Source organism: Spinacia oleracea, chromosome 4 (genome assembly GCF_020520425.1).
Source record: "Spinacia oleracea cultivar Varoflay chromosome 4, BTI_SOV_V1, whole genome shotgun sequence".
NCBI lineage: Eukaryota > Viridiplantae > Streptophyta > Magnoliopsida > Caryophyllales > Amaranthaceae > Spinacia > Spinacia oleracea.
In genome coordinates, this window is record NC_079490.1 from 182,386,205 (window position 1) to 182,403,712 (window position 17,508).

A 17,508-nucleotide genomic window follows, 5' to 3' on the forward strand; every position below is an offset into this window, starting at 1 on the left:
ATCTATTTTCTCTAATTAACTTCATATTTCTTTTACTCTTTAATAAAAGAATTATGGTAATTAGCATTCGTTATTGTTAATCTTCCTTGACCTCAATAAAATTTCCCATTTTATTCGATTTATTTATTTAATTAAATAAGTAAAAGAATACTCAGTACATAGTACATACTTCCTCCGTCTTTTAATACTCGCAACGTTTGGACTTTTGCCACTATTTATATAATCTACTTTGACTATTTGTAGTGTTTTTTATACTTCCTCCGTTCCGGAACTATCGCACCATGGTTGACTTTTACTCATCTAACCATTACTTTGACTCTTAATATCTCAAATCGTGTGCAAGTAAAAATTATAAAAAATTAATATTTAGAAAATATATATCGATAGGAATCTAACATGATCCCACATGACTAAAATTTCCTTACGTACGAATTAAAAAAAATGGTCAAAGTCGTAGTGTGAATAGTGTAAAAAACAAATGGTTCGATATTTCCGGAACGGAGGAAGTATAAGATAAAACATAGTCATGTGGGATCTTGTTAGATTCGTCTCAATGTGTATTTTCAAAATATCAACTTTTTATAATTTTTGCATAAAGAGAATTTAAGATATAAATGATCAAAGTTGTTCATTGACATGCGTGAAACTAACAAACGTTGCGAGTATTAAAGACGGAGGAAATATTATTTTACGGAGCTGAAAAAATCATTTTCTAAATGATGATCGAATACCTATTTATCGTATAATACCTACTAATGATTTATTTTTTTATACACACAATGTTATCTAAAGAGTACATTAGTAGGTGATAGAAACATAAACTACACATATAAAATAAAGAAAAATTGCGGATGACAGAGGAGAAAAAGGAGAGAGAAAATCCAAAAGAAGAAACGCATGAAATGAAAATAGGAGAGAGAAGATAAAAAGAAGGCCATAGTCATTCAAACGCGAAGGACGAACGTCATACCCTTAATGAATTGAATTAAGCGGGTAAGATGTGAGCTGTAAGATTGAATTAATTTAACTGCTAGCCATTAATGGTGCGCGCTTATTCGTAACCATCGGATCTTATTAATCTAACCGTGTATAATACTTTTCACGCTTCTCACGTGAGGCTAAATATATATATATATATATATATATATATATATATATATATATATATATATATATATATATATATATATATATATATAATCGGGATCTGGTGAGAACCACTCCTTAAGATGAGAACTGAGAACTAATCTCAACCCTTAGTTCAATTCAATCAACGGCCCTCGTTTTACCCGACCAAATCAAAATAATAAGGGCAGATGGGTAATTTTGTCAATGTGAATGACATCCCCTCTTATCAGATTTTCAGTTTTCTTTCTTTCTCTCTCTTCCTTTCGTTTTCTCTCTCTTCCTGCAAATCCTCTTGATTCGACTTCATCTTCTTAAATGTCTTCAGTTTTCGTTGTTCCTGCGATTCGATATTGCTTTACAATCTTGCGGTTTCATCTTTCTCACTTTGCGCAGGTAATAATTGAACTTCATGTATTAATTTGTTTGATTTAGTTTCTGATTTGTACCGAAATTTGATCGATTTTTAGGGTTTCAGTTTTTTTTGGTTGAATTAATGTTTAATTGAACAAATATTTGAATAAATTTATGCTATTAAATTTGTGAATTTGTTTTGCGATTTTAATATCTAATTTGGGGGTTTCAAATGTTGATTTTTTAGCATTCCAGTTTTTAGGGAAAATTGTATGGTTTACTTAAATTTGCAGAATGGATGGACATTTTCCATCCAGTTTCCCGACGGGGGATGGGAATCCATGATTCTATGATAGTCAGAAATGCTGTTATTACACCAGATAGGTCTCAAAATAGCTGCAGTTGCAGCCACAGTTTCCATCAACATCTTTGCCTCAGCACCTTACTTCTCAAACTCACATACCCGAATATCAACCGGCATTTTTTAACCCTGTCCTCAATCAAAATCCATCAACCATGAACTCTTAATATTCCCAGCCAACACCTACACTTTCACAGTCACAAATGCGTGCACATTCTATTGTACCTGTTTGTAGGGTGATTTAGATTAAATTAAAGTAGTAAATTAGTAGTCTCATTTTGTTTTCCATGACCGCACTTAATGTATAGAAGGAAAATTTCGTTAAAAGTTCATTCTGTTGTTGCTTTGATGGTGTGATTATGCAGAAGTTGTACAAGGTGTTTGTGGACTTGAGTTTCAAGGTGCACAAAAAACTGGAGCATACAATCCCCCGGTCTTGACCAAGTCATTAAGAAAGTGGAGGTATTTATGTCCACCTGTGGGTTTCAACTTTTTTGTTTTGAGATTCTGATCTAATGACTAATGGTTGCTTATCTGGTATTAAACTGCAGAATGCATCAAACAAATACCTGCCTTATCTTCTTGAATTCGGCTGAAGATGATAGTGTAAGTTCTCACTTTAGCTGCTGATGAGGATGTTGGTCTTTCTTCTGTTGATCACTTCTCGGCCTATTGATTATCTTTCCCGAGTGTTGCTTGTGTGACACAAGGTTGGGATTATTGAAGCAGCAACAAGGGCCTTATGGTTAAGTTCTTTTGTGATGCACTTTGGTCATGTTGAGTTCCTTGTGTGATTGGCATTTGATGCAGTCTGTAGCACTGACTTATCATGAATGATGATTTTATTTTTAGGAACTTTTTTCTCTGCAGTTGACTTGGGGGGGGTTTGTTGAGGGTTATTAGTTCTGTTTGTATGATGGGTGCAGCTGTTATGGGGTTGGTTCTGTTGTACTTGGTCAGCCGAGGAGCAACTAGGTTAAGTGAATTATTTCGATTTACTTTTTTGGTTTTTACTTTACTTTTATTTTACTAGCCTACTAGCTCAATTGGTAGAGCATTGTGCAAAACCACAAATGCACAAAAGATGTGGGTTCGAATCCCACGTAGGTTCGTGTTTACTTTTTGTATTATGTTATTCACTTTTATTCGAAAAACCTTTACATACTCTAATAATCGGAATTTTCTAGTTTTATTTACTTTTTGTATTATTTTATTTACTTTTAAGTTGAAAACCTTTACTTTGACATCCGACCATATATTTCTTTCTTATAGTTTGTTTCACATTGTAGAGAGATGAAAGTCAATGACTCTTTGCTCGATCATTTGCCACTTTGAACTATTTGGTTGTAATAAGTTTTTGAGATTTTCTGATATCCGACCATATATTTCTTAAACAAGTTTTTTGAGATTTTCTGATGTCGAACCGTATACTTCTTAGAATTTTAGTTTACTTTTGAGTTTAAATTATTTACTTTTGAGTTTAAATTATTTACTTTTGAGTTTTTTTGTTTACTTTTAAATGCTTCTTATTAATATTGCAACGTAAGTCACATATATTCATAAAGGTCTGATGTTCAGTAGATCAGGGTAGTAATAAGGGCAATCAACTTTGAACAGTTTGCATCAAGTCTACAGTGAAATATTTTGATTTACTTTTGAATTTTTATGAGATACTTTTGAGTTATTATGATTTACTTTTGAGATATTTTGATTTACTTTTGAGTTTCTTTTGTTTACTTTTGAGTTTTTTTAATGTACTTTTAGAGATAACCTATGTAGGAATCGAACCTACACCCCTATGCATTTGCATAGTGCTCTACCATTTGAGCTAATAGGTTTAAGAAACACTTAGTAAAGCTAATTAAATACACACCTAAACTCCAACACCAAAGCGTCGTCCCCATTAACACAGAGGTTGAGAGCATGACTTATATAACATGGTTCTATATGAGAAATCGTTACCTTTTTCGCATCTCCAGATAGAATTTGTGGAGACAAAACAGCTGAAATCAACCATGCGACAAGACATTGATGAATGTCCATTCAAGATGTCAGACCCAACCGAAACCAACTTCTAATTTGTAGCAACAGAATGCAAACAATAGTGGCATCTAAGCCTGCATAACTCTAAAATCTCAATTAACTGTGAAGCAGGAGCTCGAGCAAGCCCCTATAACATCAGGCTATAGAAGCATCAACAAACACACTAAGCTATGGCTAGCGGCACGAACCAACAAATATATTTCAGCAACACCCCTCCCTGGCCTCCCCTCCCCTGACAACAACTCCTATACTCAACCTGATATTAGCATAATTATTATCAAGAGGCTCAAAATCAGTGTCATTTAGCACCACCCAACAAATCAGTGGCACCATAATCAGTAGCTATCAACAAGATATGCTTCCCCTACACAGCATCCAATCATTATTTACTTTTAAGGTAAATTAATCTACTTTTACTAATTTCTTATTTACTTTCGAGTCTAACTGATTTACTTTTTAAAATGAAATTTGCTAAGTAGATGGCCAGATGTAAGAAACTAGTATACTCCCCTTACTTTAAACAAACATCACACTCATGGAACCTAATATATACTCCCCTTACTTACTCCCTATGCTAAGATAACCTTTCCATTACACTTTCTTAACTAAAAATTTAGCCTGGTGCAAGAGTATTGCGGGAAAAAAAAAAAAAGAAGAAAAAGAGGAGAATTACCATGAGTTTGTTGAACTTCTCTTGTCACTCAAGGTCAGAAAACAGAGATGTATCCCAGTGATGGTTGGACTGTATATATCAGAATCATTTCACAAAACTAATGTGAACAACTCTCAAGATTTAATCTACAATATCACAGCAACTGTGACCAGGTATGGATCATTGAAAGTAGCAGCATCAAGGCAAGCCGAATGTGAACAACTCTCAAGATTTGTTCTGAAAAGCCCACAGCCGTATGCAGCTCCTAGTTTAATCAGAACAATAATGGTTTCTCAGGTGTTGCCAAGCCTTTAGCTTTTGGTACACTTTTTTTCTTTTCCTTTGTGAAACTGTGAAACAACATCCATTATCTTCCAAATGATAAATAATAGTCAACCACTACTGTTATTAGTTTATTACTCTTATTAGTACATTTTGGAATAGGTCAGCCATCAACTGGTAAAAGACACCTAGAAAGACCCCCTCCCCCAGCACAAGCACAAAGGCACTCCTACTGTTAACAGGAAACATAAACAGGATTTAACTTTTAAAAATACTTGTATGTTATTGAGGGGAAGAACCAATTTTAAACGCAGGTAGTTCAACAGGAATAATTTTCCAAGGTAAAATCATCTCAATCATGGTTTCCTGATAATGACTTGACAACTCAACGTTTCAATCCATCTGAACTCTGAAGTGCAGAGAAAACATCACTAGTGTCAAGGTCTACCACTACTTAGAATTTGCAAATATCACTCATTTACCTTGTAACCTCAAGGTCAAATCCCCTCAGTGGCTAACGATCGGGATGTGGATCCCTTACCCCCCCCCCCCCCCCCCCTCAAAACCACCCAACTGACTTCTTGACTTCAAAACAGCAGCCAAAAGAAAAGCAGTTCAGGAACATCTATTCTCTTGACCGTACCATATCTAAAATTATTCGAATTACTTTACTTTTTAAACATTTCTGTTTACTTTTATGAATTCTTTATCTACTTTTAATTTGAACAAAAAAAGAAATTATGTAAAGCTATGATCCACTCATCGACATGTTTGGCACAATTGTATTCAAATTGATGTATTCTCCAAAATTCAAGTTAAATATAAAATAGAAGCTACATCCTTTGGAACTTTAAGCATAATACTTTTCTTAATTTCATTCAATGCCAAGATGAAAGTACAGCTTTTTGTTCTTTGGATTTTGATGGCAATTCGTTAATGTGTGGATGTTCATGAGTAATTTGTTATGATGAACATTGCAGGAAACTAAACGCTCTGCGTTGAGTGAGAGAGTAACGGACAGGTGTTTGGCCCCTTCAACTGCTAGTGTGAAGGTTGCGACAACATGACAATGATTCTGGTTCAATTCAAGAAACCCATGCAACCAAATATCCCTGCATTTACTGACGTAGAACCATCACCGTCTGAGCTATCTACTGAAGCTAATGATTCCAAACAAGAACCAGAACCAGAACAGACTGAATCAAGCTAGTTTGATATTAACATGCAGAAACTTCTATATAGATTTAGTTTACTTCTCAGCTTAATCTATTTACTTTTATCATATTGATCTACTTTTTAAAATAAGAGAAAAGAATACATGATTTCATACACACCAATCTGATAGAAAAGAACTCAGGGCCTTAATCAAACATTGTAAACTTCAAGTTGCCAAAACAACCACCAAAACAAGTCATCCTTATAGATTTAGTTTAATTTAAAAGGAACTTAGTTTCTTTTAAGAGATATTAGCTTACTTGATTCAGATTTGAATTTCTCTGCAAAACTAGAAGCGAGTGTATTTTACACTTACATGTGGAGTAATATGTTCAACCATACCTTATTATTCAGTTGCATTCATCTCCCAGTTTTCCCTCCTCTGTCCTTAGTTCTCTATACATGCTTCCATCCCAAGAGAAATAAAGGTCTAACAGAAGCAGAACTGCAGCAGAACAACAACGCAGAACAACACATAAATTTACCCTGACATCAACGCTGCAAAACAAAACAGCAAGCCACGACAATTCTATAGCCATTGCAGACAAGTACCACACTGTGCACAGACCCCTAGTCAACTAAGGTAAAACCAACCGTTAGAGAAACCAACATCACAAAGTCAACCTTGGTCAACTTGCTACACTTGACTCACAATAACCACCAACCAACACCTGATTTAATAATAGCAGACCTAGTGGCACCATAATCAGTAGCTATCAACAACATGTAATTCTTGTACATAACATCCAACCATCATTTACTTTTAAGTTTAATTTATCTACTTTTACTGATTGTTTATTTACTTATGAGTCTAACTAATTTACTTTAAATAAAGTTCGATAAGGCCAAAAATTTAGAAAAACACAACTGCAACAGAATAGAACCACCAAAACTGACCAACAAACACAATTTTTGGCTTAAACCTGGCAAAACAACTTAAAGCATGAAACCACAGACCAAAACATCAGCGCAGGAACAAATTCGTTACTTTTAGCAATATTAAGCTTACTTTAGCACAGTTTTTGTTTACTTCAACACATTTTAATAGCTAATTTGTTCACTTCTATCAAGAATTAAAATCGACCAAAAATTCAATCAGACTATTGTATTAGAAACATATATTGTATTCAAGTAATATGGGAAGCTTGAAGTAATTTTGCAACGAAACTTACAGAGATTGAAAAATCTAGAAATTGATTTAGACTGAATTCACAACTCTTACCTTTACTTCGGGAGTTTCGCAGAAAAAGTTGATGAACTTGCAAATTCAAGCCGAATAAATATGCGAAGATCAAAGCAAATTAGCAATGAAAATTAGAGAAATAAAAAACCTAGAAATCCAATTGAACTATATTAGCAATATTTACCTCTCTCATTAAGAAACTTTAGAAGGAATCCAAATTATACAACAATACTGATGAATTCAAGCTTAAAAACTCTCAAATTGTTGCTCGCATCATCTCTATGGATCCCAAAATTTGCTACAAAATCTAGACAACCTCCCAAATTGAAGCTGGAAAATCAATGTTAAACGTTAGAATTTTAATTTTGCGAAGAAATAAAGTGTAATTGTAGATATTAGTTGACAGATTATACCTAAACTTGCGACAAATTTGAAGAAAATTTGAAGAAAAATGAAGAGCGCAGTGTTTAGAGAGATAGAGGGGGAAAAATCGCATATTTTAGAGAGAAAACAATCATACCAGTAGTTCTCCGAGAAGAGAAAGAAGCCAGCGTGTTTTTTTTGGAGTTGGATTAGAGTGAATCTCGGCCGCTCGTTTCATCTCAATCCAACGGTTGCTAGAGGTTCTCAACATAAAGAGGTTCTCATCTTAAAGAAGGGTTCTCATCAGAACCTGATCATATATATATATATATATATATATATATATATATATATATATATATATATATATATATATATATATATATATAAATATTGTCGGTTCTTTTTATTATTGGACTTGAATAAATGGATTAAGAAAACGAGATGGTTACTGATGTGGCCTAAAAAATGCCACCTGACCGTACTATCAAAGCCCAGAAGAAAGAGCCCAAAAGCTTGTCTACGGGCATTTCTCAAACTTCACAGGGCCCAGGCCCAAGCGATTAAGAGGTCCACCTTGGTCCTAAGCAAGCCTCCAAAACCAATGCGGGACACGTGTCCCAATCTTGCGTAAACACTCAATCATGCAGGACCAGTTCCCGGGAAACCCTAGCACTATAAATAGTGCAAATCCCTAGGTAGAAGGGCAATCAATTCATTCTCTCCAACCTAAAGCTATCTTTGCTCTGCCTTCTCTCTACAAATTACTTGTCTCTCTAGCTTATACTTACTTAAGCATCGGAGGGAATATTCCTACGGGAATATTCTTGTTTTGAAGGTTGTCAGAAGTTCGTGCCAGGTCATACTTGATACCTCCGAGGAGCGCGTGCCACGTCAGCACCGTAAAAGATCCCACAACATTTGGCGCCGCCTGTGGGGAGGTACAGTGTCATGGCTGAACTACACTCTGACAGAGAGCATGCTGGCGGAGAAGAAGAGAGACGGCACATTGAAGAGGCCAATAGAATTGCAAATGCAGGGAACACACCAGGACGAATGCAAGCTGAGGTGGTGGTAGAAGAAGAACCAATAACCGAGGCGTCTCCGCCAGGCGGCCATCTAAGCCCTAGCGTCCGAGACGTCGTATTGGATGAGAATCTAGATTTACCCGTATCGGTGGGCTCCCTACGCGAGATTTTAACAGGATTCCAACAGCAAATGAGTCAGACCTTTCGACAACAGATGAGCACTACACTGTAAGATGAAATTCGGAAAAATATGCTGATCTACTGCGCTGAGAGGGCGGCTCCGCAGAGGCCCCTCAGCCTAGGCGTCAACCGGATAAGCAGAATGCCGCTTAGGTCCAACGTCTGGAGAGCTGGAGAAGGTTCTCGTCCACAAGCAAGCAGGGGAGTTAGCCCTGTGCCTGAGCACTCGGAAGATGGCCGTGACCCACCCACCTTCTTACCGCGAAGGAACCCGGTCATACGACCATCATCTAGGGGAAGTCCCCCAGCCATCTTGCGACCAGCTTCAAGGCGTCAAGAACATTATGAGGCTGAATCTGAACTATCAGACACCGGGTCCACCCCTGTGATGGAAGACCCGCCATTTTATCCCACTACACGTGGACCGACCCAGATGACGCCCCATAGGGTAAGCATGCGCCCCCGCCTGCTATCAAACCGCCGTGAACCAACTTATCATATTCAGCAAGGACTCAACAACCTGACGTTAAGGCACATGAGTACCCCTTTCTCTGACGAGATCATGAACGCCCCGAAGGAGCCCAAAGTAAAAACTCCTACCATTGAAGCTTATGACGGGACCACCGATCCCGACATGCATCTTGTCGCATATCGCCACCACATGTACGTTCAGGGAACCAATGAAGCCACTTGGTGCAAGTACTTCCCAGCCACGCTCAAGGGAGTAGCGTCTAAATGGTTTGAACGGCTGCCCCCAGGATCAATTGCCTCTTTTAGAGAATTACAGACTTTGTTCTCTACAAGGTTCATGGCACACAAGGAAGAAAGGAAAACTAGCATGCATTTAGGACGGATCCAGCAAGGGAAGGACGAGTCCCTAAGAAGCTACGTGAAGCGTTTCAATCTGGAGGCGGGACAGATCCCAGACTTGCCCGATGGTGTCTCTTTTGATAATTTTATCAGGGGATTGAAGAAGGGGTCCTTCAAGTTTGACCTAGTTAAGAAGAGTGTAAGGACTATGGAAGAGGTCCTGGACGAGGCTGAAGCATTTATCCATGCAACGGAAATATGCAGCGCGTCAAAGGAAGGGAAGATTGGAGAAACAACAGACTCCTCCGGGAAGAAGGATAAGGTGGACCGAAAACCCCCACGGGTAAATGGCACATGGGCTCTCTCAAAAGAGCACGATACCAACTTTCCTTGGCACAAGAGAGAGCGACCGCAAGAACGAGAATATTTTGAGTACAACACAAACCTTCTCACCATACTGAAAGACGTGGGGGCAAGGTACGACCTTGATCGACCCTTCCCCATGAAGTCTCCTGCTGAGACTCGAGATCCCAAATTATATTGCCAGTTTCATGAAGATATAGGACATGAAACCAAGAATTGTAGAAGCTTGAAGAGGGCTTTAGATGGTCTAGCCTCCAAAGGACATCTCAGGAACTACTTACAGAAGAATGCTCATGGCTTTGGAAAAAACCAATACAAAAGGAACAAGTCCCCTGCCTCGCCGACTAAGGGACAACACAGCGACGGAGGATTTGTAGCCGTCATATCTGGAGGACCAGCCGCTAGAGGACCTACCATGAGAGGACAGAAGGATTATGCTCGCCGCTTAGGACAAGTGCTGCTGTCAGCTAAAGCGCCCATGGATCCATTCCCAAAGATTGAAATATGTGAGTCAGACGGCGGACGGATAACCATGCCGCACGATGATCCTCTTGTGGTTGAATTCAAGATAGCTAACCTGAGAGTTAAACGCATACTAATAGACACGGGAAGCTCGTCCGACATAATGAGTCTAGAATGCCTCAATCGCCTAGCGCACGATCCCAAAACCATCGAAAGAATTCACTATCCCATCATTGGTTTTGGAGGGAGTATCATTCATCCTGTTGGCGTCATTACTCTGCCAGTTCGAATTGGAGATAGGAAAAATGGGCGAAAGATGGAGGTGGACTTCTTGATTGTTAAAGACCTGACTGCATACAATGTCATCTTGGGACGACCCACCTTAAACAAGATCAAGGCTGTAGTCGTCACCCATATGATGCTTCTAAAATTCGTGTGCGATGATGGAGTTATAGGCACCATACATGGAGATCAACAACAGGCTAGGGATTGTTACCTGACGACCCTCAACCCGTCAGCATGGAAGCAAGATTCTTCCGAAGTCAGAGGAAAACGAAAGCATGAAGATGAACCCCAGGTCACCAAAGAAATTGGACCCGTCCAAATAGAAGCGGTCAAAATTGAGGAAAGTGGCTGAGAGTAGAACATCATTAGGGTAGCTATCGTACTCAGAGCCTACAAAACGACCTAGCTATTGTACTCAGAGCCCACAAAACGGCCTGTAAATACCCGCCTAAGACGCGGTGAATGTAGCAAGCAATTTAGTAAATTAACACTTATCTGGCGAATACAAGTCTCAGTTGAAAGAAACTCACCAGAAAACAATGATTCGCATTGTCCCTATCCGCTAAATAAACAATACCCAGTGCTAATAAACACGAGGGGTTTGGATGTACCCCGTGCTAATAAACACAAAGGGTTTAGACATCCAGCATGACGCCTTCTCTTTGAATTGCGCCCAAAAAAGGAAAGACTCAAACAAGAGCAAAACAATCAGACATAAGACCTCCTCCTTGGATGCGTCTAAAAAGGCTAATCGTTTGACAGCCTGAGAAGTGGCCTAGATTAGCGCCTCAAATTAGGCTCGCAAAACATTCAGACATAAGACCTCCTCCTTGGATGACGTCTAAAAAGACTAATCGTTTGACGGCCTGAGAAGTGGCCTAGATTAGCGCCTCAAATTAGGCTGATCACCTAAAACACTGAGGTTTCTGTCCAACAATTGGACCCAAAGAAAAAATTCCTAAGAAATCAGTAACGAACTGATAGAATTAAAATAAAATACAGTGCACAACGGCATAAACTGTTTATACATAGCGCCCAAAGCGTAAACAAACCAAATCAAATAAATGCCAGAAGGAACCAAAGTAATTACAAACGCCCACGGCGTCATCTAAACCAACTGCAAGAAAAACTGCTCAAGGATGAGGGGCAATAGAACTCCCGTCCTGGACGTCTTGGCCTTCAGGGGAGTTCACCTCGTCTTCTTCTATGTCCTCCTCCCCGTCACTAACGAACTCGGGAGGATCTAAGCCTAAGCGCCTAGCCGTCGAGACTGCTATCTAGTGGAAGATACGTCGTTTGAACCAGGAAAAATCCTTCCCGTCCATAGACTGATCCCACGCCTTTTGGGAACTCTCCAAGATAGACTCCTCGCCCAACTTAAAAGAGCTTGCACCCTCCTTGCGCACGGCCTCGATCTTCCCCTGTATGGCCTTGAGCTGACCTTCTAGAACGTTCGCCTTGGAAGAGAAATCGGTCACCCATTCTGAGATGGAAGAGTACTCCTTTCTCAGCACGACAAGCCGTCCCTCATGTTCCAGCAACTTCTCTGCATATTTATCAGCGTCCTCCTCGGCCTTCTTTAGCTCTTCCGTCTTGAGAGCGATCTGCTTATCCGCGTCCAAGTTGATCAACCTAGCCGTCCTCTCAGAAGGAGGGATGCTCGCCACCTCAGCCCGACGCATCCGCTTGAACATCTCAACTGAACCAAACACCAAGATTAACAAACATTGTACAAAATCCCAACCTGATATGACAGACTTAAAGTACAGAGACGCTAACCAATTGGCGAGGCTGCAGGAGTAGAGGCATTATCAGAAGAAGGAGCCTCAGTTTCCTTGCCTTTACCCTTGTCCTCTCTGGACAAGGTGGCGGCGTCAGCCGCCGCAGTCTGTTCGACTGCTACTTCGTCAGCAGCTGCTCCGGCAGTACCATCCATTTTGGTGTCCACCTGGGAAGGAACCTCCTTTTTCTCAGGAGGAAGAATGGGCGTCTTGATAGGAGGAACCCCCCCCTCAGCTAGGGGAGCGGACGATTTTTGTACCGACGGCTTGGTGATAGCATCGGCCGGACCCATCTTCTTAAAGAAGGGCCGTTTTGGCTTAGGAGCCTCCGTCGAAGATGCCGGACGCTTCTTCGTAGCCGGCAAGGTGGGTTTCTAAAGATAAAGGAAATCAACGACCAAATCATGACCAAAAAAAAATAAAAAAAATAAAAATATATATTACCTTGGTGACGTCTCCAGAGGCACCCTCGCTGGACTTCTTGGAGGAGTCCTTCTTCTTGGCCTCCATGGCCTTGAGAATGTCCTCGGTATATACCTCGGACAGCCAAGCGGGTACTTCCACTACACCCTTGTCCTCGGAGGATAAGCGATCCATGGCAGAACCTACAAAGCCAAGGGTTAAAAAAAAAAAAAAAAAAAAAAGAGATGAGGTCAATGTTTGAAAAACTATTGGGGAACTACCTCTACTCAAATAGGAACAAAGACCAATGGCCGAAAAAAAGACTATATTTGTGAACTGGCCGACATGGGGAAGCCAAGCACTAGGCACCCAGGCATGGCTCTTTGACGACAGCCGATACATCTCAGCCTGGAACAAGGGCTTCACTAGTCCCCACTCTCCGGACGAGAGGCGAGGGTAGGCGTCAGCTCTAGACAAATAGCGGGGCCGACGGTTCCACCGAGAAAGACGTCTGGAAAGAGAGAGGTCTTGCATTCGGACAACAGACCACTTCTTCCTCCACCAAACCCAAATAGAGGTCTTACCACCACCGTATTATATCCCCGACGGCTGTAAAGGGTGAACCACCCCTGGGGAGAACGAGAAGAAGGGGCAATGACTACGAGACGAAGGAAAGCAGGAAAGGAAGGAGTGACGCCGCTTAAAGCACACTTGGCGATGAAACCAAAAACATTTGCCCAAGAGTTGGGCGTCAATTGAGCAAGGCCAATGTCATACCCCTCTAAAACGTCTATCACAAAGGGGTGCAATGGAAATCTAAGGCCCAACCTAAAGGCAGCAGTATAAACGGCTACCTCTCCTTGGGAGAGTTGGTCCACGGAGTCATGAGGTCGAGGGCTCCTAAGACTAAAACCTGGGGGCAAGAGCAGAAAACTCTCAAAGTCACGACCCTGCTCCCTTAGATACCGCAACCATTTCATGCTGGGAAAGATATCCGACGGAAACAGATTGACGTCCTCCTTCCCCCGGACCATAGGAGGAAGATTTTTTGCAAACTCCTCGTCTGAGGAGCTAGAGGAGTTGTAATCCCCCGTAATTTTATACATTTTATTTATATATTTTAACATATACTCCCTCCGTATTTTTTTAAGAGATGCACTTGGTTGGGCACGGGTCTTAAGAAGAATAAAAGAAGTGGGGTTGGGGTAGATATTTTAATAAATAAGTATATTGGGGACCATGTTCTTTTGAACAAGTGGAGGTGGGGGTGGGGTGGGTGTAGTTGTAAAAATATTTTTTAATTGGATGGTGGGTCATAAAGTGTATTAGATATATTATTTAATTAGGTGGTGGGGTTGATAAGTTACCAAAAATGGCAAGTGTATCTCTTAAAAAAATACGGCCGGAAAAGGCAAGTGTATCTCTTAAAAAAATAGGAGGGAGTAGTTAATTATATTTAAATAAGAATTTACGGATTTTAGAAATAAATATATATATATATTTAACGTATATTTATTTTATTACATTTATAATATTTTTAACGATTTACGAAATCAAAATAATTTTAGAATTTTAAGTTGAAAAGAAATTAAATTACGAAAACTAATTGAATTTAGAAAATGATCCTATTCGGTTTTGATTCAAATCCTAAAACTAAATCCTAATGCTAGACCAATTGGATAAAGCCCAAATAATAAGACCCAAACTCCTCCCTTCTCAACCTCTATTCCACGTGAAAACAAACAAAACTCAAAACCCTCCTCCTTCACGTGAATTGCGTTCTCATACTCTCCTCCTTCACTTCGACGTTGCTTCCCTTACTGTTGCTGTTCACGGTCGCCGTCACCACCCACGGCGACCACCCTCATCGTTGTCCCTCCGCCGTCCGGTAACTCTCTTTCCTCCTCTCCTTCTTCTCTTCCCTTTTTGTTTCGTAGTTTCTTTTGTTTCTCTCATAATTGGTCATTTCCGTTGTTGCGACAGCCACCACCACCTGGTCGGCCCTCACCGCCGCCGTCCGTCGCCCACACCTGTTGTCGTCGCGTCCCAGTTAGGCCAGCGCCCTTCTCTTCTTCCCCCTCGTTCGTTCTATTCTTGCTTGCTGCACAAGTCCACCGCGACCACCACTGCCGCGCAACCGACGGCCACCACAGCCCTCGCCGCTGCTTTCCCCTCCGGACGGCGTTCTCTCTCTCCCTCACTTTTTGGTTTACTCCTAACCCTAAGCTAATTTAATGTTTTAATTGTGTTTAATTAATTTAATTTATGTTTTCTTGAATTAAATTTTATAGTTTTATGATTTAATTATGAATTTCAGATTATATGTTTTGCATAATCAAATTATTAATTTTCAGATTATGTAATTGAATTGGAATTAGAATTTTAATTATTTAAAGCATGAAATTTTAAGGTTTTAATGATTTTAATAGTTTTGAAATCACGATAGGATGATTATAAATTATTAAAGTTATTGTTTCTATGATTTCAAAGTTTTGGGAGTAGTTTGAAAGTAGTTATATTGCTGAAAATTTAAAGTACGATGTTTGCAAAGAGTTTTCAACGAATTTCAATCACTAATTCAAGAATTGTTATGCTAGGAAATCAAATATTCAAGTTTTGTTATTGGAGAAAAGTTCTAAATATGTTTAGGATGTAGTTAGAATGTGTTATTATAGCTGTGAACGATTAGAAGTTGATTGGGAATCCTTGTTGGTTGTTTTTAGGCGGAGAATTCTCTGTAGGCGACTTTTGAGATTGTTAGTGGCATATCAATTTGTTTACACAAGGTACGTACATACCTGTGTGCTTGGAATGTGTGTTATTGGTTGAAACCATGTTGTTATATCTTTGAACTTGGTTATGTTATGCCTTTGAACTTGGTTGTGTTGAGATTTACATGTTTAATGTTGTTGGATGAACGTGTTGAACATGATTTTATTATGAGAATTATAACATGTTAGTATGGATGATTGATGCAAACATGTTGGTTGGGAACATTATATTATTTCACATATATTGGTTTAGATCGATTGATCGTTGTTCCCTTTTTAAGCATTTCATCACTACTTTATGAGGGCCGAGGACCTTGTTTAGTAAGTTGATCCTTTACACCTATATAAAGGTGGTTAACCATTGGTAAAGGAAAGGTTGAATTAATTGGAATGGGTTCTTGATTGATAACTTTGTGATCGCTTACTTAATTCCAAGATAAAAACAGTTGTGAACGAATGTGGATTGTATGCCTTATGTGATTGTTGAGTCATAACAGAGTCTCAATTTGTAAATCATGTAAAGTGAAACTGAGTAGCAATAGCTTTAGACTGTGCACGTCTAAAGTGACGGACAAACAGGAGTTGGGGTTCATGGTGGTAGCCCATGGCCTTTTCTGGAACCGGATTGATCACCGTGTTCTATTTTTATTAAAACGTTCCTCGATATCGCAGGTCACTGAGGTTACGGAGTCGCGCCCGTACCTCGTCTTCCTTAGTGAAGACTTCTGGATGGACAACTCGGTCCATTGTCTATTTCAACTAAAATAATATTATTGCTAAAAGTCTAGCCTAGTCTAGTCTGGTCAAGTATGGTCGTCAAACTATCATGTTTTGCCTGCCCTTGTTTGTGTTCATTAGTATCATGTTAGGGTTGTTCGTTTAATAGAATCATGTTAGGATTATTATTGATTTAGTATGTAGTACTCAGCTTTGCTGATTACGTGCTTTTGTTTGTGCATGTTGATCATGGCTATGCCTTATTGATACTGTGATGACCCAATCTTTGGTGAGCAGTCTCTAAGGATCAATAAGCATTGTTCATCTGCAGGTTTGAAGATGTTGCATCATTGGGATCGGGAATAGAGAGCTTGTATTTAGTTTTGATTTGCTAAGTTGACTTGGGTTTGTTTAATTGGACTTTAAACTTGTCATACTATTTATATTTCCTTATTTTCGTTGGTTGATTTTTGGGACTAAACCTGTAATCGATTATTTATAAACCTAAAGTTAGTTTTATGTTTTTCGCTGCAAAATTCTGAATAAGCCGTTACGTTTTCACACGGGCGATAATGCCTTGATAATTCTCTACGTTTATATTAAAAGGTTATTTTAGAAAAGAGAGAATTGTCGGGGTGTTACAAAGTGGTATCTAGAAGCTAAGGTTTTACTTTAATAAATTTTTAGGCGCCTAACTATCTAGTTATTTAAAATAAATTTCTTAAAAATCGAGCTTCTACGTATTATAGTGTTCAAAAAAATTGGTACTTTTTTTTTGGGGGGCCGATTTCCTTTTATCTTGTTTGAAAGTACATTAATATTTCTTATTTAAGTTCGAAGTTAACTTATTTATTCAAAAAATTTCGTTGATGTGAATTAAGTACGTTTTTCTTTCTTTTCGAAATTAAATTAAATATATTCAAAAAAATAAAAATCTTATTCCTTAAGTATATTTATTCGTTTAATATTTATTCGTTTAATAAATATTTATTCGTTTATTATTTATTCGTTTAACAAAAATTTCTTATTATTTATTCGTTTAAAAAAAAATCTTTATTTTATTTATTCGTTTATTATTAATTCGTTTAATAAAATTATTTCTTATGAATCGTTCTTGTTTATTCTTTAAAT

General features: G+C 38.8%; 2 long non-coding RNA genes across 2 annotated transcripts; one reads left to right on the forward strand and one right to left on the reverse strand.

The window, feature by feature from the left end:
• The first annotated feature begins 1,230 nt into the window (after positions 1–1,230).
• On the forward strand, positions 1,231–2,853 carry LOC110783672 (uncharacterized). The gene is made up of 3 exons (XR_002532132.2): positions 1,231–1,521; positions 2,206–2,302; positions 2,392–2,853. It is a non-coding gene; the product is annotated as an uncharacterized lncRNA (long non-coding RNA).
• A 2,742-nt stretch (positions 2,854–5,595) lies between these two features.
• Positions 5,596–7,707, reverse strand: LOC130460108 (uncharacterized). Its single transcript, XR_008920030.1, has 4 exons — positions 7,629–7,707; positions 7,400–7,545; positions 7,255–7,290; positions 5,596–6,477 (listed from the first exon to the last, which is right to left on the reverse strand). It is a non-coding gene; the product is annotated as an uncharacterized lncRNA (long non-coding RNA).
• Between the last annotated feature and the right edge of the window lie 9,801 nt (positions 7,708–17,508).